The 23,751-nt window shown below is 46.8% G+C and overlaps 1 long non-coding RNA gene across 6 annotated transcripts; it reads right to left on the bottom strand.

Annotated features, from left to right (window-relative positions):
• Positions 1–627: 627 nt before the first annotated feature.
• LOC119364386 lies at positions 628–6,981 on the bottom strand. Of its 6 annotated transcripts, none has more exons than XR_005174902.1 (6): positions 6,593–6,981; positions 5,991–6,501; positions 5,683–5,777; positions 3,493–3,635; positions 3,034–3,151; positions 628–1,672 (listed from the first exon to the last, which is right to left on the bottom strand). It is a non-coding gene; the product is annotated as an uncharacterized LOC119364386 (long non-coding RNA). The 6 variants fall into 6 exon arrangements; XR_005174901.1 differs by having other exon boundaries at positions 1,164–1,672; positions 5,991–6,252; positions 6,332–6,973; XR_005174900.1 differs by having other exon boundaries at positions 628–1,756; positions 5,991–6,963.
• Positions 6,982–23,751: the final 16,770 nt, after the last annotated feature.

The raw sequence follows: 23,751 nt of genomic DNA, 5'->3' as shown, positions 1-23,751 counted from the left end.
AAAACAATCGTCGAAGATTGCTGCCGCCGCACCTGCCGACTGCCCTCCATCATGCATCATAGCAATCACCTCCAGATTATCCGAGTTAATAATAAGGTGATTACATCCCGCTCTTTATGCCATTGTTAGACCAAATTTGAGAGCTAAGGCTTCCGCCATCAACACACCCGCGCAATAGTCTATCTTTTCATTCCCTCCAGCAATAAACCTTCTGCTGTCGTCTCTCAGGACCGCCCCCATTGTGCCCTTAAACAGGTCGTAGTCAAAAGAAGCATCAACATTAAATTTCACGAAACCTTTAGGGGGGCAAGACCAACCCCCCTTTTTCATAGAAGCCTTGGGGGATAACGCATTGACCAAGTTTGTGGTAAGGGCTAGAACCCCCATTGATATCTGAAGTGCATTTTGAGTTTTGGCTTTATCTACTATATCTAATAAGGAGCCCCCAACTAGCTGATTTTCCCGCATTCTCGTGCGTCCACGTCATCATAATGTTTTTCAGCCGTTTGATTGACTATAGACCGCTCAGATCTGCTGCTAAGAGTCGACCGACGGGCACGGAAGCAAAAGGCCCACGGAAGCGGAAGCGAACCGCCCTCCAATCGAGAATCAAGCCGGCCGCCCCGTCTCCCCTTTCCTATCTACTAGATGACTCGTTGCGCCCATGGCGCAAGGACCCGAATCGAGCCAGAAATTATTAGCTTAGTAATATTATTTTTGGTGACCATTAACTACATATTTTTGCTGGGAATTTCCATTTTAAGAAGTGTATTCTAAAAACTGTTTCAACCGATGGAGTTTGTTGGTACAATGAAATATCATAGCTCCTAACAGCGCCCAAGTGTGAACTTGAAAATATAAACATAAGAAGTAACTTTACAACTTATACAATACCACAAGCTTGTGAGGTCCACCAGATTCTGTTTCAAAATGCAAGAGGAAATAAAACATGGATTCTATATAGCAGCACTGATAGGTTGTATGCAGCTAGTGTTAAAACCAAGCCAAAAGACATGGATAGACAGGGCAAAATGATGTTGGTTACGTAATGTTAGTTACTCCCTTCATCCCATAATATAAGAACTTAGTACATAACTATGTTTGATTGGATAAGCACCAACACAGGACAGTGGTACACTGCTGTCGTATAGCCGACCAATTACATATAGTTAATATACCCTGCTGATAGTAATTGGGTGTGGCATAACTGGATAGTGAGCATGGCGGAAAAACGCATGTGTTAATGCGATCTATGATACTCACAATCACAGTGCACCGCCCATCACTATCATAGATGATCTCATCATCCAGTATTAAGTGCGAACAAAGTCTTAATTATATTCCAACCATCATGGTGATGTAACCATTAGTATAGAAGTCAAAACCTGATTTGCTATAAAACTCATTCTTCTATCGGCAATGTTGCGATCTTCCAAGTAAAAAAATCTCTTGACTCAACAAAGACTAACAATCAGCCTTTGCTTTACAGTAAAAGAGAAATCGACAGAGAAAAACTAAAAAAAAAAAAACACTTGTCTAACCTACTGTCAAAAAAGAGTATGTGCCTAACCCATATATCCCAATAGTAATGCTACATCATGCAGGTTCATTAGAGCATTGATCATCATTCTTGCTCCAGTATTCAACACCAGCAATGAGTCTGCACCTACACCTTGACATACCCGTGCAAGCAATCAATCTTTAGCCCAATGTAACAGAGTCATAGCTCCATGATCGAGCAGATACAACACTGATACTGTAGGTGCAGGAAAAAAGTAGTAGAAATAAAGTAGGTGCCTAATTTAAATGTGAGTACAGAAATGAAGTAGAAGTAGAAGTAGATGCAATAATCAAACTAAGTAGGTACTCCCTGGAAAGAAAATGTATAAGTTTGTTGGATTAACTTGGTCAAACTTTACATTATTTGACTTTGACCAAAATTGATATGCCTTCTTTTCAAGAACAGAGGGAGTACAATTTAAATGTAAATATAAAATGCTGTTGTGGAAATTAACAAAGTGAGCTGCAGGTATATAACAAAATAAATAATTTTCTGTCATGATCCCATTATAGCATCAGCATAGGCTGGACTGGCAACATTTCAACCTGAATTTTTAAGCAAGGTGAGAAACTAAACCGACCATGTGGAAGACAAAGAAATCAAACTTGCAAGCTAGAAAACATCTTTGAGACATAATCATAGAGTAGAAATGTAGTTTTTTACGGCCCTAGGGAACTAATATGACCAGTACCAAACATCAATAAGCCAATCAACAGATAATAGTCGCTTTTCTACATCAGGTAGAAATAGAACCATGAGAGATTTTGTGCATTAGGTAGAACCAAAAATTCAAGAGGCAGCAAATGGCTTTGGATTTACTCTGAAACCGAGCATGTGCGATGGACTACATAATATTTTTTTCCTGGAATCGGGATTGCATGCTCAACACACTATAATCTCAAAATACTTTGCAGCAAACAACAACAACAAAGCCTTTAATCCCAAACAAGTTGGGGTAGGCCTCGCGATCAACTCATGGCTCTGGCACATGGATAGCAAGCTTCCACGCACCCCTGTCCATAGCTAGTTCTTTGGTGATACTCCAATCCTTCAGATCTCTCTTAACGGATTCCTCCCATGTCAAATTCGGTCTACCCCGACCTCTCTTGACATTCTCCGCACGCTTTAGCCGTCCGCTATGCACTGGGGCTTCTGGAGGCTTGCGTTGAATATGCCCAAACCATCTCAGACGATGTTGGACAAGCTTCTTTTCAGTCGGTGCTACCCCAACTCTATCTCGTATATCATCATTCTGGACTCTATCCTTCCTCGTGTGGCCACACATCCATCTCAACATACGCATCTCAAAATACTTTGCAGCAAAGAAAACAAATAATTCCTCTGTAAATAAATATAAGAGCCTTTAGATCACTAAAGATCACTACTTTAGTGATCTAAACGATGTTATATTTCTTTATGGAAGGAGTATGTAGTTGGCAAGTCGAGCCTGGCCCAGTGAAACGGAGGCATACCTCGATGAGAGAAAAATTGCACAGAACATCCACACACTATTGTTCCATACTTCCATGGCCATATCTCTATGGTGGTTGCAGACTTGAGTCCTCCTTTACTAAACCTTTTGTATCTTGTCTGCAAATCAGAGAAAGTCGTCATTGAGCATTTTCGATAAAATTGCATTGGCACAGGCAATACCTAAGACTACACTCTGTAGAGTGCTAGTAGGTTAGAGACATCGGCACAGCTAATTGTACATTATCAAGCACTGATAGGACCTATCTGAATAGCAGAATAACTTCCACAATGAAAAGAACCGACACTTATATTATTGCAAGCCAAATGAACAGATGTAGGAAGCCATAATTTGTAGCAGAAGCAAGCTAAATATTCAATTAGAGGATGGCTGATGTCATGGATCAATGAAATAATTACGTAAAAAAACAAATGTTAGTGAACAGGAGGTAAATCTGCACCCCAGATTGAAGAAAGAAAATAGGACGAGTTCATCTTTTATCTGCAGTAGCACATTTAGAAATAACCAGTCTCTTCCTCAATCGTGCAAGCACCCAGGACAAAAACACTTCCAGCTCATTGGCGAGCAACCTTACTGGAGCTCCTACAAATAGGATAATGCTGATTTTAGGAGGGGAAATGACAGCAATAACTGCATAGCTTGCTGTAAAGTTGGTACCATTTGTACATTTAATACTGACAGCAGTTGCAGCGATTAAAAAATATGCAGGAGTATATAAAAGCAGGTCAGTGTACACTAAAATACATCTCTACACGAAAACAAAAACATGCAAAAATGTAAGTGAACAATTTAACTGTATTTCCTCTGCTTGAGAAACATTTCTCAGCTTTAATGATAAAAAAATACCAGGATAAGAAAATTAGGATCAGAGGAAGTTGCCATGCGAGGCAACTTTATCTTGATATCAGTGAAAACCAAAGCCTGAAAAATGGAAGAGCGCAGCATAACTGTATTCCTCTGCTTGAGAAATATCTTCTTATTCAAGCGAAGTATCAAACATCTAGCACAACAGGACACTATAATTGTTTTTTAAAAGAATGATATCACACAAACAATATATATATAGGATTCCAGTTTGGGACACCTAGGTGCCTGGGCACCTTGCCTCTTCATCGTTGGATCATGTTCAACAACTGATTTGGAAACCAATAAAAATGCATCAATTGCTAGTTAATTTGGCAGGCTTTAATTCGTGGACCGTCCCATGCATGCATGTCGCGTGATAAAAAGGCAGGGTATTAATATGTAAGTCAACATTTATTACTTTCTTATATAGCATGTATTCTGCCCCTTGTACGTATAACAGATCAAATTAGGAATGTGTATGTATGACGCAAGATTTCATTGGATATATACGCACCCTGAGAATGCACATAATTTTGGTAGTAGGTATTGCATACCCGTATTAGATAGTTAGAAAATAAAATAAAACATAAATAGTTCTAAAAAAATTATTGGGTATATATGTACCCGCATGTGTACATAATTACCTGAGTAGGTATTTGATACCCGTATTTGTACATAATATCGTTAGTAGGTATTTTTTTTGTGGTATCGTTAGTAGGTATTAAATACCCATATATTTACATAAATTATTGGGTATATACGTACCCGATATATACATAATTTCGTTAATAGGTATTAGATACTCATATTAAATAGTTAAAAAAATAGAACGTAATAGTTCAGAAAATAATTTACTGGATATATATACCCGCGTATGCACAGAATTTTTATTAGTAAGTATTAGATACCCGTATTAGATAGTTAGGAAACGAAAATACGCGTATTAGATACCCATAGTAGTTCAGAAGAAAATAAAATATTACTATGATTTATTGTATGGCAAGTCTTGCATGCCTAATAGTTAAAAACAAAAATAAATTGTAGACATGGAAAGTCTTGCATGAAGAATAATTAGGAAACAAATCAAACATTCATTGTGTGGCGGTACATACCTAAAACAATCAAGGTGCTCGGGCACCTAGGTGTCCTAGTTAATTTACCTATATATATATATATATATATATATATATATATACAAAAACAACATGTATACACGCAGAATGGTGAATGCGCCCCATAAAAATGTGAAGACTGACAGGATACTTTCCCTAAACACATGTTGTTAAACGTCGACACCAACCCTTGATCTGAAATAGCAACCTCTGGTCTTACGTTAGGTACTTCTCATCTCTAACAACTCATGGCTGTCCATCTGAAACTGAAAGGAAGTTGAAATCTAGGAAAACCAAATCAACCAGGAAGCCTGCTTCTGTTTGCTAGTACAGTAAGCACATCAAGCAACTGCTACACAAATATCTGCCTATCTGCCAGTACCATGATGAACTGAAAGGAGGCGTCAAAGGCAAATTCAAAATATTTTTCATATTATCAATGACTTGAGGCATAAGACACAACCAAGAGATAGCAAAAGCATCACAAAACATTTGCAAATTTGTAGAGATTCCACCAAGTAGTCACAAGGATTATAGCAATCACAAACCTAACAAAATAAATCTAACACTCTAGTTCCAACACCAGGCAAACCCCCCTTGCTTTCAAGCAGTGTCTCAACTCTTACCAATCAGTGTAACATCAACCTAGCATTCTTTTCACAGTTTGGTACCTTTGAATAGTGTGGAATGCAGATAAGGGGGTGTAGATCAGCAACTGGGTGTCCAATCCTTGGGCAACGTACAAGCCTTGGTACTCCATGCAACACTGTAACAACCAATCATCAAAACACGGTCAATTCTAAAATCAGTGAAAGGCTAACACGCAATATATGTAGCTCAGCCGGACACAGGACAACCGGTAACTAAAATCAGAAAAGCTGAATTAGTATCTCACCATAGAGCCAGTAAATTGATCTAAATCAGAGATTTAGATCAAGTAAGCAACCATGGGGGATTGGGGGATCAGGGGATGAGGTACCTCTTTCGGAAGAGGCAACGGGTTTAGTGGCTGAGCGGCTGGCGGGACTGGGCGGCTTCAGCAGTCCGCCTAACAGGGGCGGCTCGGCACGCTGCTGCCGGGTGGTGTGCGTCTGTGCGGACAGCAGTCGGCTGGGCGAGCAGAGGCACTGGTGCGCGCACCTGAGCAGCCAGCCGGCCGCGCAGAGGCAGGCCACAGAACAAGGGACCTCCTCGCCAGGTCGCCGTCACCAGTGAGGAGAGCTCGCGTTCCCTCCTGCAAGCTGAAGATGGGGCATCGCATCTTGTCATCTGTTGTTGCCTGAGAAGAAAAAAAAGGGGGAGGAGACGGAATGAAGCGACCTTGGTCCCCGGAAGCCGCGACCGTGGTCTTGACCGCCGCTCTTGCCGCGCCTTCAGCTTGCTGCACGCATTGCGACGAGGCCGGCGCGGCTGCTGCTCCCCTCCCCCTGTTGAGCCCGGATCGAGGGCGCGCTCCTCGGCTCGAGCTCCTCCTGTCGAGGCCTCCATCTCTAGAATCCATGGCCGCCCAATGAGCAAACATACATATTTCAGAAAATAAAAAGATAACTTGTGGAGAGGAAGGGGATTAGAAAGAGGAACTCATGGGGGACGTGCAACGAGAAGAGATGGGGAATGAGATGGCAAGCGCCGCTGTCCTTGCGCCTCCCACTCTTCCCATCCCTCTCCTCCCTCTCATCACGCCCAGCTCGATTGCGACCCCGCGGGCTGGCACCTCTGCCTCGACCAACTGCGCCGCCCGAACACGATATCCGTCGCGCCGCCATGACCACGGCCTCCTCCTCGTCCTCCTCACGCATCTTCCATCATCGCAGCCACTCCTTCTGCCAAGCACAAGTGGCGGCGTCGGGGGAGTGGAGGGAAAGAGGAAGCCTGTGAGGGGATTGGGCTGGAGGCGGCGGCAGGGGAGGAGGGCGGGGTCGCGAGCCGGTGAGGGCGAGGCCCAGGAGGCGGCGGCGCTAGGGGAGCAGGCGGGGGTCGCGGGGAGGAGGTGGCGGCGGCAGGAGAGGAGGCGGGGGGTGCAGGGGAGGCGCGGGTTAGGTTCGGTCGTTGCGGGAGAAGGCTCGGGAGGAGGAACGTGGCTATAGTCGCTAGTAGGGTGAGTGGCTTCATCTTTTACTATGTAAATTCCCTCGTCGCTACAGTAACGCGCGCACTGTTCATAGACGAATAAAAGGAGACGTGGCTATAGTCGCTAGTAGGGCGAGTGGCTTCATCTTTTACTATGTAAATTCCCTCGCGCTACAGTAACGCGCGCACTGTTCATAGACGAATAAAAGGAGACGTGGCTATAGTCGCTAGTAGGGCGAGTGGCTTCATCTTTTACTATGTAAATATCTCTCACGAAACAACACAAATCTCACGCGGCGACAGACGCAGCAGAACCAAGACTCCACAGCTGGGGTAGAACCGGCGGCGATAGCGAGCGGTGCCGTGGCTCTGATCCGGATACCCTCCACCTAGAACCTCTTGCGCCGTCAGGATCTATTTTCTATATGACCTGGGCAGCGCCAGCCGGGGGCGCTGAGGTTGGAGCGCGCGCTGTGTCAGCACGGTCACAACATGACCCGACGTAGCAGCTGCGGGTGGTGGCCACCGAGGTCCTTCTCTCAAGCCCGTCCACGCTGGCATGCCGCTTTGGGCGTGCCTCAGCGCCGAGGACCTCTGGTGCATCAAGCGGCTCGCAGACGGCTATAGCCACGGCCTGCTCGGCCACTGGACCAAGGAGCTGCCTGGGCGCTCCATCTTCGTCAACCCTGAGTTTTCTCCTCCTTCTGATCTATTCTGCTCCTTAGAGCACTGTGCCGATGTTCCCTCCTGAACCTTCTGAATTCCAAGGATGTGGTACATTGCACGATTTAAGCGTACACACGTATCCTCTATTCTTCTTTATGTTTAGAGATGGGATTACAATTTGTTTGTTATAATAAATCGGAGGCACTTCGTTGATCTACCAAGGACCAAGCAATCACACGAGGTACGACATCGAGATTTGTTAACGAGGTTCACCAATATGGCTACATCTCCGGGGCCTGACTACGGGCGCTCCTCCCCATGACACCGCTACAATACCGCACCCCGGCCGCCGGCACACGCCGCCGGCTCCCCCGCGTTCCCATGCTATTATGTTGGCATAGGTTACATCGTGTGTCTACCCTCGATATATATGAGAGGCCTAGGATACAAGTGTCCTATTAGGACACAACTCCTACCCTGTCTACACACAGTCCAAAACCAAGTCCAACTGTAACCTAACTTGTACAATAATATTCGACATAACTCTAACAAACTCCACCTTGGCGAATATTCTCCACCACCTTGGATTCATCCGTGCGTCGAACCTTCATGTACATTGGACTTGAGATGCACCATGAGCATTGCTGCTACTTCCAGACTCCATGTGACTCCACCTGCAACTGTAGTCCCTTCTTGTCTTCTTCGCAGTCAACACTCGAGCAAAATTAAGTTCCTTATTACTCTAGTTCGTGCTCCCAACTTCCAGAGTATCCGTCCAGCGCCATCACACACCGATCACTGACCTGCATGAAAGTGAACAACTCACATATTGGGTGTCACACATAAGAGTTACCTCAACTCAACATCACTGCTCTTCCTTGACCGCCTGTCTGAAACTTGAAGGAATTTCACTGTCGCCTTGTGTCACCCTGAGTCAAATTCGCAGTTGTCTCGCCTTTTTTCCGGGATAGTCTCTAGCATGTCCCACAGCTATAGCACTCCGCCTCCTTCTGTACTTATCATCCGCACTTTGCCATGTGCACCGAACACCACAGAATATACGGTCATGTACTCTTTCAGCCTTTGACAATTTCAGACTCTCCGCCACTTTCTCAGATTCTTCATGGTCAACTCATGTCCATCAACCGGCACCGATAGACCCAGTCACCAACTTGAATCCGGTACTCGTCAACACTGCTTCAGCACCCCCTGCACACTTTGTCTAACAACATATCTGACCACCGGTGCCCTGGCCTGTCGCTGTGTCCCGTGCTTACCGCACGCCTCGCCGCTATCACCGCGTCGAGCCTCTGCTGTCCTGGTCGAGTCTCCCGGATAGCTAGCCCCCACTGTCTCAACTCCCACTGCAGAGAACCACCGATCATCACCGACCGATACCGAGTATCACGTCTCCGTCAGACCATTGGGCCCCAGTCCGATCCACGTGTCTCTCGCTATCCCGCTGAAATAGGCTTCGATTCTTCGATATCTTACACCATAGCCCCTCCATCAGCACAGAGTGAAGTCTTCCATTAGACTCCAGCTCCACCTTCAACATGACTCCATGTAGCTTGGCTGTGCTACCCCGCGCCCTGTCGACTTCAAGCTCTCATGTGTACACTGCCTTGAATCAACCCCGCGCCTTAGTCTGTCTAAGCCGCACAAGCCCTCAGGCCTGCACCACGTGTTTTCACGCCCCAGAAGTCGGTCACCATCAGCATCACGCTCCTATGTCGTCGCCGCCGAAATCACCGTCGTCTTCTGCTTTGACCAACATCCATGTCGGTCCATCAGACTGTCCAGTCCGACTCAGCCGAACTTATCCGACTGCAACCATGCTCCACCGTGCATCGTGTCTGCCCCGCACATCTCCGTGCATTGCTTTGACGCCTTGTGTATGCATGATCCATGTCACGACGCACTCCAGACTCCTTTGAGCCCTATACGCACGTCGCCTCTTGTCGCATGATGTCCATCTTGATCATCTTGGCATCATGCTACTCCATCAAGCATATCCATTGCACAAAAGCTTCCTGCAACATTTGAATACACGTAGCTGATCGTACCAGGCAATCTCCACCTGAACCTGCGACTCCGCGTCTTTATTCTCCGCAGTGTATTGACCGCTGCCATCCTGTGTACGCAACAGAGGGAGAACCTCAAAAAAGGATCTGTCGTTGGCAGCCTCCCGTGCTCACGTGGCACAAGCTGGCCAAAAATTCCCCTTTCCCTTTTTTTCCCTCACACAAGCACCTCATGGCAAGCACACCACACCTGATGTTCCTCCCTTTTTTTAAACAAATCCTCCCGTCCTCAATACGCAAGCGCCTGCAGCCCTCAATTTCCAGTGCACAGCCCTATGTCATGCACCAAGCCTTAGCCTGGTCAGCTAGCCTCACGCACGTGTTGCTCCCAATGGCCCAACATGGACATTGCCATCAGCCCAGCATCCATGGGCCACCACGTTGCACCCCTGATGGGCCACGGCTTGATCCAGCGCTGATCGACTTCTCGGTCACCACGTATGCACCTCCAAATACGCTTCCTGTCAACACACCGTATGCTACATAGGGGTATTATGTAACCTATGCCAACATAATATCCCTATGTATGGTTGCAGTCCGATAATTTCGGCTGGGTCGGACTGGATTGTCTGATGGACTGATATGATTGTTTGGTCCTCGGTAGATCGACGGAGCGCCTCAGATTTATTCTAACAAGTGGTATCATGAGCAAGGTTCGAAGAGGCCGTGGAATTGATCTAGAGGTGATGTCGCTGAAAGATTAGATCGGTTCGTTCCATTGGTATGTTCGGCGATAGGTGGAGATTGACAACCTGAAGCTAGCAGGAGGAACGATGGGTCAAGAATCAGTCAGCGAGGTTGGAAGCGATCCGGAGAAGCGTGCAGCGGTTTTCGGAGAGATCGATTGGGAGAGGCAATTTCAATTGGATCGGACGGTGCTTTTCGGTGAGATCAAAAAACGGCGCCGTACGCGTAAGCGTGGAGCAGCAGGAGACAGGAAGCGCAAAGAAGCACATGACTTGATGGCCAGGGGCAGGCCAGCTACAGGGGATCGTGTGCCAGCCGTAGGCCCTATTCGGCGGCTCGTGGGGTCCAGCCCAGGTCCAGGTGGACGTCTACACGGGGCGTGCAAGGGCGCTGACACTGGAGCAAGCTAGATCCGGGGCAGCGGGCGTTGCCCAACCGCACATGAGTGCCTGATGTGTGCGTGCAAAGAGTGCTGCTAGATACGCAAAGGCAAAGACATGTGATTTGTTTGAAAAAAAAGAGCTACGCAACGGAGACCGGTGCTATCCATCGGAAGAAGAGAAAAGCTAGACCTACAGCCTACAGGAACAGATGTGGAGTTGGGAGTTTATTCCATTGATCTTCACGGATAAGTGTATATAGGAAGGCTCATGTGGTGGTTTTTTGGCTTTATTTCTTTGTACACAGGTTGTGTATGTGGATGGTAGCGAGAGTCTATGGTGCAGGTGGCGAGGTTGTCGACGTGCGTATAAGGCTCGGAGGAGTCTAGAGCGCGCCGTGACAGGATCATGCAAACACAGGGCGTCAAGCAATGCACGGAGATGTGTGGGCAGACACGGCGCAGGGTGGAGCATGGTTGCAGTCCGATAATTTCGGCTGGGTCGGACTGGATTGTCTGATGGACTGACATGGATGTTGGTCAAAGTAGAAGACGGTGGTGATTTCAGCGACGACGACATAGGAGTGTGATGCTGATGGTGACCGACTTCTGGGGCGTGGAAACACGTGGTGCAGGCCTGAGGGCTTGTGCGGCTTCGACAGACTATGGCGCGGGGTTGATTCAAGACGGTGCACATGAGAGATTGGAGTCGACAGGGCGCGGGAGGGTGGCACGTACAACCACCATGGAGTCATGTTGAAGGTGGAGTTGGAGTCTAATGGAAGACTACACTCTGTGTTGATGCAGGGGCTACAGCGTAAGAATTCGGAGAGTCGAAGCCTATTTCAGCGGGATAGCGAGAGACACGTGGATCGGACTGGGTACCAGTGGTCGGATGGAGACCTGATACTCGGCATCAGTCGGTGATGATCGGTGATTCTCTGCAGTGGGGGTTGAGGCAGTGTGGGCCAGCTACCCGGGAGACTCGACCAGGACAGTAGAGGCTCGGCGCGGTGATAGCGGTAAGGCGTGCGGTAAGCACGGGACACAGCGACAGACCAAGGCACTAATGGTGAGATGTGTGGTCAGACAAAGTGTGCAGGGGGTGCTGAAGCAGTGTTGACGAGTACCAGATTCGAGTTGGTGACTGGGTCTATCGGTGCCGGTTGATGGACAAGAGTTGACAATGGTGAATCTGAGAAAGTGGCGGGAAGTCTGGAATTGTCAAAACAGAGAGAGTACATGGCCGTATATTCTATGGTGCTCGGTGCACATGGCAAAGTGCGGATGACAAGACAGAAGGAGGCGGAGTGCTATAGCTAGGGGACATGTCAAAGACTAACCGGGGAAAAAAAGGATGAGACAACTGCGAATTTGACTCAGGGTGACACAGGGCAATGGTAAATTCTTTCAAGTTTCAGACAGGCGGTCAAGAAAGGAGCGGTGATGTTAAGTTCAGGTAACTCTTATATGTGGCGTCCAATACGTGAGTTGTTCACTTTCACGCAAACAATGATCGGTGTGTGATGGCGTTGAACGGATTCTCCGAAAGTTGGGAGCACAAAGTAGAGTAACGAGGAACTTAATTTTGCTCGAGTGTTGACTGTGAAGAAGACAAGAAGGGACCACAATTGAAGGTGGAGTCACGTGGAGTCTGGGAGTAGCAGCGGTGCTTATGGCGTATCTCAAGTCCGATGTACATGGAGGTTTGACGCATGGATGAATCCAAGGTGATGGAGAATATTCGCCAAGATGGAGTTTGTTAGAGTTGTGTTGAATATTATTGTACAAGGTAGGTTACAATTGGACTTGGTTTTGGACTGTGTGTAGACAGGGTAGGAGTTGTGTTCTAATAGGACACTTGTATCCTAGGGCTCTCATATATATCAGAGGTAGATACATGATGTAACCTATGCCAACATAATAGCACAGGAAGTGTGTGCCGGCGCCCGGGCGACAGGGGTGCGGTATTGTAGCGGTGTCATGGGGAGGAGTGCCCGTAGTCAGGCCCCGGGGATGTAGCCATATCGGTGAACCTCGTTAACAAATCTCGGTGTCATGCCTCGTGTGATTGCTTGGTCCTCGGTAGATCAATGGAACGCCTTAGATTTATTCTAACAAGTGGTATCATGAGCAAGGTTCGATTTGAGGTTGCAGCTATTGATCTAGAGGTGGAGCAGAATTCGTCAAATTGATCAGTGGTCGAGTAGTGCGACAGGGCAAGATCGATGGGATAGCGGGGGTTCTGTTCGTGTCAAGAAGCAATCGAACCAGCGCGGCGTGTATCTCGACGAGATCGGGAGCGTGCGGCGGCGGTGTAACATGTAGCCGCAAGGGTGCGCAAGCAAAGCGCTAGGGCAGCAGCCCAGCAGGTGCAAGCGCGTGCGGCTGGTGTGTTCGTGCGTCGGGTGTGGGGCGACATGGTGGCCAGTGCTGGACCAGGCGGAAGCCAGCATCAAGCAGCAGGGCATGTGGCGGAAGCTGACAGACCTAGCGGACAGCAGCGGCAGAAGATCGGCAGATCAAAAGCTGTGGCGGAGTTCGTATCGGGCACATGCGGCGGCAGGAGCGCTAGGGCATGCGGTGGCCGAGCGTGTTGCGCTGACGGGTACGCGCGGCCTGTGGGCCAGGGACCCAAGCGCTGGTGCTGGTGCTACGGGCCCTGCGGGGCTAGAGCTCGGCGTGGCCCATGGCAGGAGGCCTGGAAGAGCAAGGCTTAGTCCGAGCTAGGCAGAGGTCCGCGTGATCGTACATGCTGTATGAAAGGAGCTAGAGCTACATGCAGGAAATTTGTTAAAGGAAAAAAGATGTCGTTCTGCTGCGATCAAAGGGTGTCGCTTGGTGTTGTCTTGTCACCAGGGCGTGAACATTGATGGCCATGGATCGATTGAGTACGTGTGTAAAGATGAAAAGAGTAGTTCAGGAAACTTGTGTGTGGTGGCTTGCTACGGGTAAACAAGAAGGTTCCGGGTGTTATTTCTTTTGGAATTCTTTGCTTTGTACATGGATTGAAGATGGTAGGAATGCAGCGACAGCGTTGTTCGGTATTGATGGTCGAATGGAAATCAAGACAGGCGACATACGTATGAGGCTCGGAGGAGTCTGGAGCACATCATGTTGGGATCATGCATACACAGGGCGTCAAGGCAATGCACGGAGATGTGTAGAGGCGGACACGACGCAGGATGGAGCATGGTTGCAATCGGATAATTTCGGTTGGGTCGGACTGAACTGTCTGACGGATCGACGGGGATGTAGGTCAAAGCAGAAGAAGGCGGTGATTTTAGCGACGACGACATAGGAGCGTGATGCTGATGGTGGCCGACTTCTGGGGCGTGGAAACACGTGGTGCAGGCCTGAGGGCTTGTGCGGCTTTGACAAGACTAAGGCGCGGGGTTGATTCAAGGCAGTGTACACATGATAGCTTGAAGTCGACAGGGCGCGGGGTAGCACGGCCAAGCTACATGGAGTCATGTTGAAGGTGGAGTTGGAGTCTAACGGAGGACTTCACTCTGTGCTGATGGAGGGGCTACGGTGTAAGATATCGGAGAATCAAAGCCTATTTCAGCAGGATAGCGAGAGATACGTGGATCGGACTAGGGCCCAATGGTCTGACGGAGATGTGATACTCGGCATCGGTCGGTGATGATCGGTGGTTCTCTGCAGTGGGAGTTGAGACAGTGGGGGCTAGCTACCCAGGAGACTCGACCAGGACAGCAGAGGCTCGACGCGGTGATAGCGGCGAGGCGTGCGGTAAGCACGGGACACAGCGACATGCCAGGGCACCGGTGGTCAGATATGTTGTTAGACAAAGTGTCCAGGGGGTGCTGAAGCAGTGTTGTCGAGTACCGGATTCAAGTTGGTGACTGGGTCTATCAGTGCCGGTTGATGGACAGGAGTTGACCATGGAGAATCTGAGAAAGTGGCAGAGAGTATGAAATTGTCAAAGGCTGAAAGAGTACATGGCCGTATATTCTGTGGTGTTCGGTGCACATGGTAAAGTGCAGATGACAAGTACAGAAGGAGGCGGAGTGTTATAGCTATGGGACATGCTAGAGACTATCCCGGAAAAAGGGTGAGACAACTTCGAATTTGACTCAGGGTGACACAAGGCAACGGTGAAATTCCTTCAAGTTTCAGACAGGCGGTCAAGGAAGAGCAGTGATGTTGAGTTCAGGTAACTCTTATGTGTGACACCCAATATGTGAGTTGTTCACTTTCACGCAAGTCAGTGATCGGTGTGTGATGGCGTTGGACGGATACTCTGGAAGTTGGGAGCACGGACTAGAGTATAAGGAACTTAATTTTGCTCGAGTGTTGACTGCGAAGAAGACAAGAAGGGACTACAGTTGCAGGTGGAGTCACATGGAGTCTGGGAGTAGCAGCAGTGGTCATGGTGTATCTCAAGTCCAATGTACATGGAGGTTCGACGCACAGATGAATCCAAGGTGGTGGAGAATATTCGCCAAGGTGGAGTTTGTTAGAGTTATGTCGAATATTATTGTACAAGTTAGGTTACAGTTGGACTTGGTTTTGAACTATGTATAGACAGGGTAGGAGTTGTGTCCTAATAGGACACTTGTATCCTAGGCCTCTCATATATATCGGGGGTAGACACACGATGTAACCTATGCCAACATAATAGCACGGACACGCGGGAGAGCCGGCGGCGTGTACCGGCGCCCGGGCGGCTGGGGTGCGGTATTGTAGCGGTGTCATGGGGAGGAGCGTCCGTAGTCAGGCCCCGGGGATGTAGCCATATTGGTGAACCTCGTTAACAAATCTCGGTGTCATGCCTCGTGTGATTGCTTGGTCCTCGGTAGATCAACGGAGCGCCTTGGATTTATTCTAACAATTGGTATCAGGGCCCAGGTGCCCGGAATGAATCTCGGTAGAGTCACGGGTGGTCGGTCATGGTTGGCGGGCTAGAAACGCTGGTGTTAGCGGGCCCATGGATAACCGATGTGTGAGGGGGAGATTGTTGGGTTTAGTCCCACATCTATTGTGGGGGGAGACATAACACGACTTATAAAGGGCGGGGGTCTTGTTAGAATAAATCTGAGGCGCTCCGTCGATCTACCGAGGACCAAAAAATCACACAAGCACGACACCGAGATTTGTTAATGAGGTTCACCATCATGGCTACATCCCCGGGGCATGACTACGGGCGGTTCAAAGTGCAACTATCCCTAGGTGGTTTTGGTAATTCCTAACAACATATAGCTCATTGAGCTAACATCATTCCAAGATGAATATTTCAGGAAAAAGCTCAATGAATGGCATGGCATGGATGAGAAAAGTGGATCCCTCAAAATGCTAAGGATAAAAGGATTGGCTCAAGCTCAAAAGCTCAAGACTCTACATTTTATATTTTAGTGATCCAAGATCACATTGATTCTATAGGAAAAGCCAATACTATCAAGGAGGGATGAGGTGTTGCTTAATGAGTTTCTTGCTCCACAGTGCTTAGTGATATGCTCCAAAACCCTTAACTACTTTCTCATATCCACATATGACCTAAACCAAAAGTCAAACTCGGCCCTACCGATTCTTTCTACCCGGCGCCACCGAGTTCAGATGTCATAGCCACTGCCACAAACCCTAGGCAACTCGGTCTCACCGATAGGGATCTCGGTCTCACCGAGATGGGGTTGTAATCTCTCTGTTTCCTTTCGTAACGTTTCGGTACCACCGAGATGAGCGATCGGTCCCACCGAGATTGCAATGTAAACTCTCTGTTTCCTTTTCGTAACATTTCGGTCCCACCGAAATGAGCGAACTGGTCCCACCGAGTTTACCTGACCAACTCTCTGGTTAGCTTATTACCAAAATCGGTCTCACCGAGTTTGTGTAATCGGTCTCACCGAGATTACGTTATGCCCTAACCCTGACCATATCGGTCCTACCGAGTTGCATGTTGGTCCCACCGAAAATCCTAACGGTCACTAGATTTGCTAAATCGGTCCGACCGAGTTTACCAATCCGGTCCCACCGAGTTTGGCAAGTTGTGTGTAACGGTTAGATTTTGTGTTGAGGCTATATATACCCCTCCACCTCCTCTTCATTCGGAGAGAGAGCCATCAGAACAAACCTACACTTCCAACTTGCTGTTTCTGAGAAGGAACCACCTACTCATGTGTTGAGGCCAAGATATTCCATTCCTACCATATGAATCTTGATCTCTAGCCTTCCCCAAGTTGCTTTCTACTCAAATCCTCTTTCCACCAAATCCAAATCCTGTGAGAGAGAGTTGAGTGTTGGGGAGACTATCATTTGAAGCACAAGAGCAAGGAGTTCATCATCAACACACCATTTGTTACTTCTTGGAGAGTGGTGTCTCCTAGATTGGCTAGGTGTCACTTGGGAGCCTCCGACAAGATTGTGGAGTTGAACCAAGGAGTTTGTAAGGGCAAGGAGATCGCCTACTTCGTGAAGATCTACCGCTAGTGAGGCAAGTCCTTCGTGGGCGACGGCCATGGTGGGATAGACAAGGTTGCTTCTTCGTGGACCCTTCGTGGGTGGAGCCCTCCATGGACTCGCGCAACCATTACCCTTCGTGGGTTGAAGTCTCCATCAACGTGGATGTACGATAGCACCACCTATCGGAACCACGGCTCAAAAATCACCGTGTCTCCAAATTGCGTTTGAATTCTCCAAACCCTTCCCTTTACATTCTTGCAAGTTGCATGCTTTACTTTCCGCTGCTCATATACTCTTTGCATGCTTGCTTGAAGTGTGTTAAGATTGCTTGACTTGTGCTAAGATAGCTAAAATCTGCCAAAGACTAAAATTGGGAAAAGGATAAGTTTTTATTTGGTCAAGTAGTCTAATCACCCCCCCCCTCTAGACATACTTTCGATCCTACAAGTGGTATGAGAGCCTTGGTCTGCATTTGCTTTGATTTCCATAGCTTTTGGTGGTCATAGCCTTGGTTTCACAACCTAGAAGAGTATGGCATCTAGCGAGGGAAATTATCACCATAGAGGTCCTTACTTTGATGGTACTAATTTTGCTAGTTGGAAGCATAAGATGAAAATGCATATTCTTGGACATAACCCCGCCGTTTGGGCTATTGTGTGTATTGGCTTGCAAGGTGAATTCTTTGATGGGAGAGAACCGAACCGTGAAGCGAGTGCGGAAGAGTTGAAGATACTGCAATACAACGCTCAAGCTTGTGATATCCTCTTCAACGGATTGTGCCCCGAAGAATTCAACAAAATCAGCCGTCTTGAGAATGCAAAGGAAATTTGGGACACTTTGATTGATATGCATGAAGGTACCGACTCCGTCAAGGAATCCAAGTTGGATGTGCTCCAAAGTCAACTTGACAAGTTCAAAATGAAGGATGGTGAAGGTGTCGTTGAAATGTACTCTAGGCTTGATCTTATCACAAATGAGATTGCGGGCTTAGGAAGTGAAGAGATGACCGACAAATTCATCATCAAGAAGATCCTAAGAGCTTTGGACGGAAAATATGATATCGTGTGCACATTGATCCAAATGATGCCAAATTACAAAGATCTCAAGCCAACGGAAGTCATTGGAAGAATTGTTGCTCATGAGATGCCACTCAAGGATAAGGAGGAACTTCACAACAAGGCACATGGTGCTTACAAAGCCTCATGTGAAGCCCCCACATCATCAAGTGAGAAACAAACCTTCAATGAAGAATTGAGCTTAATGGTGAAAAACTTCAACAAGTTCTACAAGAGTAGAAGCAAAGAAAGAAGCTCCAAGTCAAGGTCCTACAATGACAAAAGATCTTCTAGTCGAGAGCGCAATTGCTACAATTGTGGGAGACTCGGACACTATTCCAATGAGTGTATGGCACCCCACAAAAGAAGAGAAGAATCACCCAAGAGGAGAAGTAGAAGAGAAGAATCACCACCAAGAGAGAGGAGGAGTGTAGATGATCGTTATGAACGAAGAACATCCCGGAGAAGCAAGGATTCGGAAAGGAAGGACAAGTCATCAAGGAGCTACACAAAACGAAGACATCAAGCTCATGTTGGTGAATGGGTGTCCGGCTCCGACTCCGACAATCACTCCGAGAGAAGCTATCACTCTGACTCCGAATATACTCAATATGAAGGTGTTGCCGGTCTAGCACTTGTGTCAACCAACTCCTATGACATATTTGATTCACCCAATGAAGGAATTGGAAGATGCTTCATGGCTAAAGGCCCAAAGGTAACACACCCCGAGTATGTTGATTTCAATAGTGATGAAGATGACTTGCTAGGTGATGATGATTTGCTTGTTGACAACTCTAGTGATGAATACTATGATGAAACGTTAATTAATCATGCTAATCAAGATAAAACGAATGACAATGATAAGGAGAAGAGCTTCTAACTAAAGAACTAAACACTCTTAAGTTAGCTCATGAAACTATCTTAGAAGATCATGAGAACTTTTAAGGACTCATGAGAAGTTACGCTTTGAAAAGCTCAATCTTGAGCAAGAGCATGAGTTCTTAAAGGCAGTCAATGATGATCTTCGTAAGAAAAGTTCTTCTTACATTGCCAATCGTTTACTCTTATCTACTTACATGCCTCAAGTCAAGTCCATTAACAAGAACAAGAAGGATTCTTCCTCTAGTAGTAACAATAATCATGCTAAATCAAATGTTGTTGCCTCTAGTAGTTCTTTTGATTCCACTAATGATTCTCTTAGCCAAGTTACACTTGAGCGAGAAAATAGCTTATTGAAGGGAATTATAGAGAAAGGTGTTTACAAGAGCCTTGCCAGGAGTAAGCAATTTGAGGAAATTGTACGCAAGCAAGGAAGGCACCGGAAGAATCAAGGTGTTGGTTTTGAACGAAAGTTCAATGCCAATGGAGTTGAGTGGAAAGAAGATCAATATCCCAAGACGAAGTTTGTTCCTCAACAAGAGAAGTATGATCCTACTTCCTTCAAGGGGACACAATCTCAAGATGATCTTCCACCACAAGACCACAAGCAAAAGGGCAAGGACAAGCTTCAAGAGGAGATTGATGCATTTGAAGAAGCTCCTAAGGCCTTGGTCAAGTGGGTTCCCAAGACTACATCAAGTTCTACTTCATCAAGTACGACTACAACTCCCAGGATTCCCATCAAGATGATGTGGATCCCGAAGAAGAAGAACTAGAGAGTTCTTGAGGGTGACTCCGCCAACATATTTCACTCATATCATTTTGGCAACAATAAGTGCAATCAACTTCCACATCTTGCACTAGTTCAAGGAGTCACAAACCCTCTTGTTGGTAAGACAAGGGACAAGGTAATCTAAATGGTTTCATAGACATCATCTTGTGTGTGCATCACTCTATGTCTATGGATATCCTTGTTTGTTCCTTGTGGGACTAACCCGTGTAGGTATTGAAAGTGCAACTCATTCCAAAGGATTGCTCCAAATGATCTACATTAACATTGAGCATCCACATCTTCAACACCTACATCAAGCCATCATCGACAAAACCCAAGGTTAGTTTATCCCTCTAAGGGGGGATCTCACACCTAGGGGGAGCTTAACTCTAAGAATTGAGTCAAAGCAACTCTAATAGTGTGAACACATCAATGCATTACGTAAAAGTGGTAACCCCACTTGAGCTTAAATGATGAGTATGACCTATGATCAAATGTTCTCATTTGACTCCTAAGTCAATATACTCATATATAGATGACCTAGTCATCGCCAATTGTTTGATAGATACTAGAATTGTTTGTGCATGCTTTGCCACATATTTCATTTGCCATTTTATTGTGTGAGCATGTTGGTTGCATATTTTACTCATTCGAGGACATCCACTTGTTGTTTTGATTGATTGGATTCTTTTTCTTTTGCCAAGTGGCTGGACAAGAATGTCTAAGAACCTTCTCTAGCTATCTATGCTTTTCTCGTCTCAAACTCTATTCATGCTACTTCACAAAATTTGATCAAGTCAGATTCGAACCACTCTGTGCGAGGAGCACTCGGAGTCCCCGATTCGTCATAGACTTAAACTTCCAAAACTTCTTTGTGCGTTTCGGTCTGACCGATTCCTCCATTTCGGTCATACCGAGATCACTAAGTCGATCTAGGTTTTCAATCTCGGTGCAACCGATTTGAACTTTTCGGTCACACCGAGTTGCTGCAACTGTCAACAATTATGCATCTCGGTGCCACCGAGTTGTTCCACTTGGTCACACCGACATGGTCAGGCTATATATACTCACGGGCAAAAATTTGGAAACTTTCTCCAAACCCCATCGCTCGTGCATAGCTCGCTCTGCCTCCAGGGTCTTCGGATCGTCCTCCTCATCGCCAGCCGCCTCCAGTCGCTGGTCTCCGCCGCCGTCAATGGAATTCACCCCCGCCGTTTCCCCCGTAGCGAGTTCATCGCCAAGCTAGGGTATGGACTCGATCACAGTGCTATCCCCGTCCGATTCCTAGCACATTGTGTTCATCATGATTCTTGCCACGATTGAAACAAGTCTATCCAGTCAAAACAATCCTTAGATTAGAAGTGAATTGAAAATTTAGGGTTAGGTTTCAGCCGAAACCATCTCGGACCCACCGAGTTGTAGAACTCGGTTCCACTGATTTGGTTAATGTCATTGCACAAGTGATTCTCGGTCTGACCGAGAATTGTAAATCGGTGTGACCGAGTTCAGGACTTTGTGAAACCCTAGCAGTCTCGGTGCCACTGAACTGTGACTCGGTCTGACCCGTGTAGGTATTGAAAGTGCAACTCATTCCAAAGGATTGCTCCAAATGATCTACATTAACATTGAGCATCCACATCTTCAACACCTACATCAAGCCATCATCGACAAAACCCAAGGTTAGTTTATCCCTCTAAGGGGGGATCTCACACCTAGGGGGAGCTTAACTCTAAGAATTGAGTCAAAGCAACTCTAATAGTGTGAACACATCAATGCATTACGTAAAAGTGGTAACCCCACTTGAGCTTAAATGATGAGTATGACCTATGATCAAATGTTCTCATTTGACTCCTAAGTCAATATACTCATATATAGATGACCTAGTCATCGCCAATTGTTTGATAGATACTAGAATTGTTTGTGCATGCTTTGCCACATATTTCATTTGCCATTTTATTGTGTGAGCATGTTGGTTGCATATTTTACTCATTCGAGGACATCCACTTGTTGTTTTGATTGATTGGATTCTTTTTCTTTTGCCAAGTGGCTGGACAAGAATGTCTAAGAACCTTCTCTAGCTATCTATGCTTTTCTCGTCTCAAACTCTATTCATGCTACTTCACAAAATTTGATCAAGTCAGATTCGAACCACTCTGTGCGAGGAGCACTCGGAGTCCCCGATTCGTCATAGACTTAAACTTCCAAAACTTCTTTGTGCGTTTCGGTCTGACCGATTCCTCCATTTCGGTCATACCGAGATCACTAAGTCGATCTAGGTTTTCAATCTCGGTGCAACCGATTTGAACTTTTCGGTCACACCGAGTTGCTGCAACTGTCAACAATTATGCATCTCGGTGCCACCGAGTTGTTCCACTTGGTCACACCGACATGGTCAGGCTATATATACTCACGGGCAAAAATTTGGAAACTTTCTCCAAACCCCATCGCTCGTGCATAGCTCGCTCTGCCTCCAGGGTCTTCGGATCGTCCTCCTCATCGCCAGCCGCCTCCAGTCGCTGGTCTCCGCCGCCGTCAATGGAATTCACCCCCGCCGTTTCCGCCGTAGCGAGTTCATCGCCAAGCTAGGGTATGGACTCGATCACAGTGCTATCCCCGTCCGATTCCTAGCACATTGTGTTCATCATGATTCTTGCCACGATTGAAACAAGTCTATCCAGTCAAAACAATCCTTAGATTAGAAGTGAATTGAAAATTTAGGGTTAGGTTTCAGCCGAAACCATCTCGGACCCACCGAGTTGTAGAACTCGGTTCCACTGATTTGGTTAATGTCATTGCACAAGTGATTCTCGGTCTGACCGAGAATTGTAAATCGGTGTGACCGAGTTCAGGACTTTGTGAAACCCTAGCAGTCTCGGTGCCACTGAACTGTGACTCGGTCTGACCGAGTTCACTAGTTTTGGTTCCAAAAGCTGCTTCGGTATCACGGAGTTTGCAAATTGGTTGATCTGAAATGCTTTCTGTGGAAAACTAAAACTAAGTTTTTGAATCATTCTTTTGCAAAAACCTCTGTATTTTGTGATACTCATCCACTCTATTTCATCTACATCTATTCACAGGGTCAGCAGTCAGTGTTTGCAATATGTCTGATCAAAGTGACAGCCAGAACAAAGAAGAGGAGCAAGTTCAGATGAGTGAGGGCACTAGTCCCTCTAGTACCTCTGATGAGGGCAGCAGGAGCACCCCAAGCAATTTGCCTAAAGCTCCCACCAGGGCCAGAAAGAAGAAAACCTCAGAATCTGAGGATGAAGACTATGTGGCAGTAGAGGATGAGGTCACTTCCAAGAAGAAAGTGCTCAAAAAGGAGTATGGCACAACTGCTGCTATTAAGCCTGGTATGAAGACCAAAGTGCCTGCAAAGAGAACCCCCATGTCTAAAGCCAGAGCCTCTACTCAAGTACCTTTGGAATCTCAACCCAAAGAGGCTGCTGTAGAAGGAAAGAAGAAGGAAAGAAAGAGAGGGAGATGGTGCAAGAAAGTTGATCCAATGGCAGAATTTGAGAAGCATTCTTCTGATGATGAAGAGGAAGAAGAGGTTGCTGCACCAGCACCCAAGGCTCAGAAGTTTATGGGTGATGATATTATGTCAGGGGCTGCATCATCAAAGCCCAAAGAAGCACCCAAAGCTGCCTCCAAACCAAAGACTGCACCAAAGAGGAATACCAGAAACATATCTGCTGCTGAGAAGAACAAGGCCCCAGTGCCTGAGA

This window comes from Triticum dicoccoides, chromosome 2B, assembly GCF_002162155.2.
Source record: "Triticum dicoccoides isolate Atlit2015 ecotype Zavitan chromosome 2B, WEW_v2.0, whole genome shotgun sequence".
In the NCBI taxonomy this organism is placed as follows: Eukaryota; Viridiplantae; Streptophyta; class Magnoliopsida; order Poales; family Poaceae; genus Triticum; species Triticum dicoccoides.
This window is presented reverse-complemented; position numbering and strand designations above follow the sequence as displayed.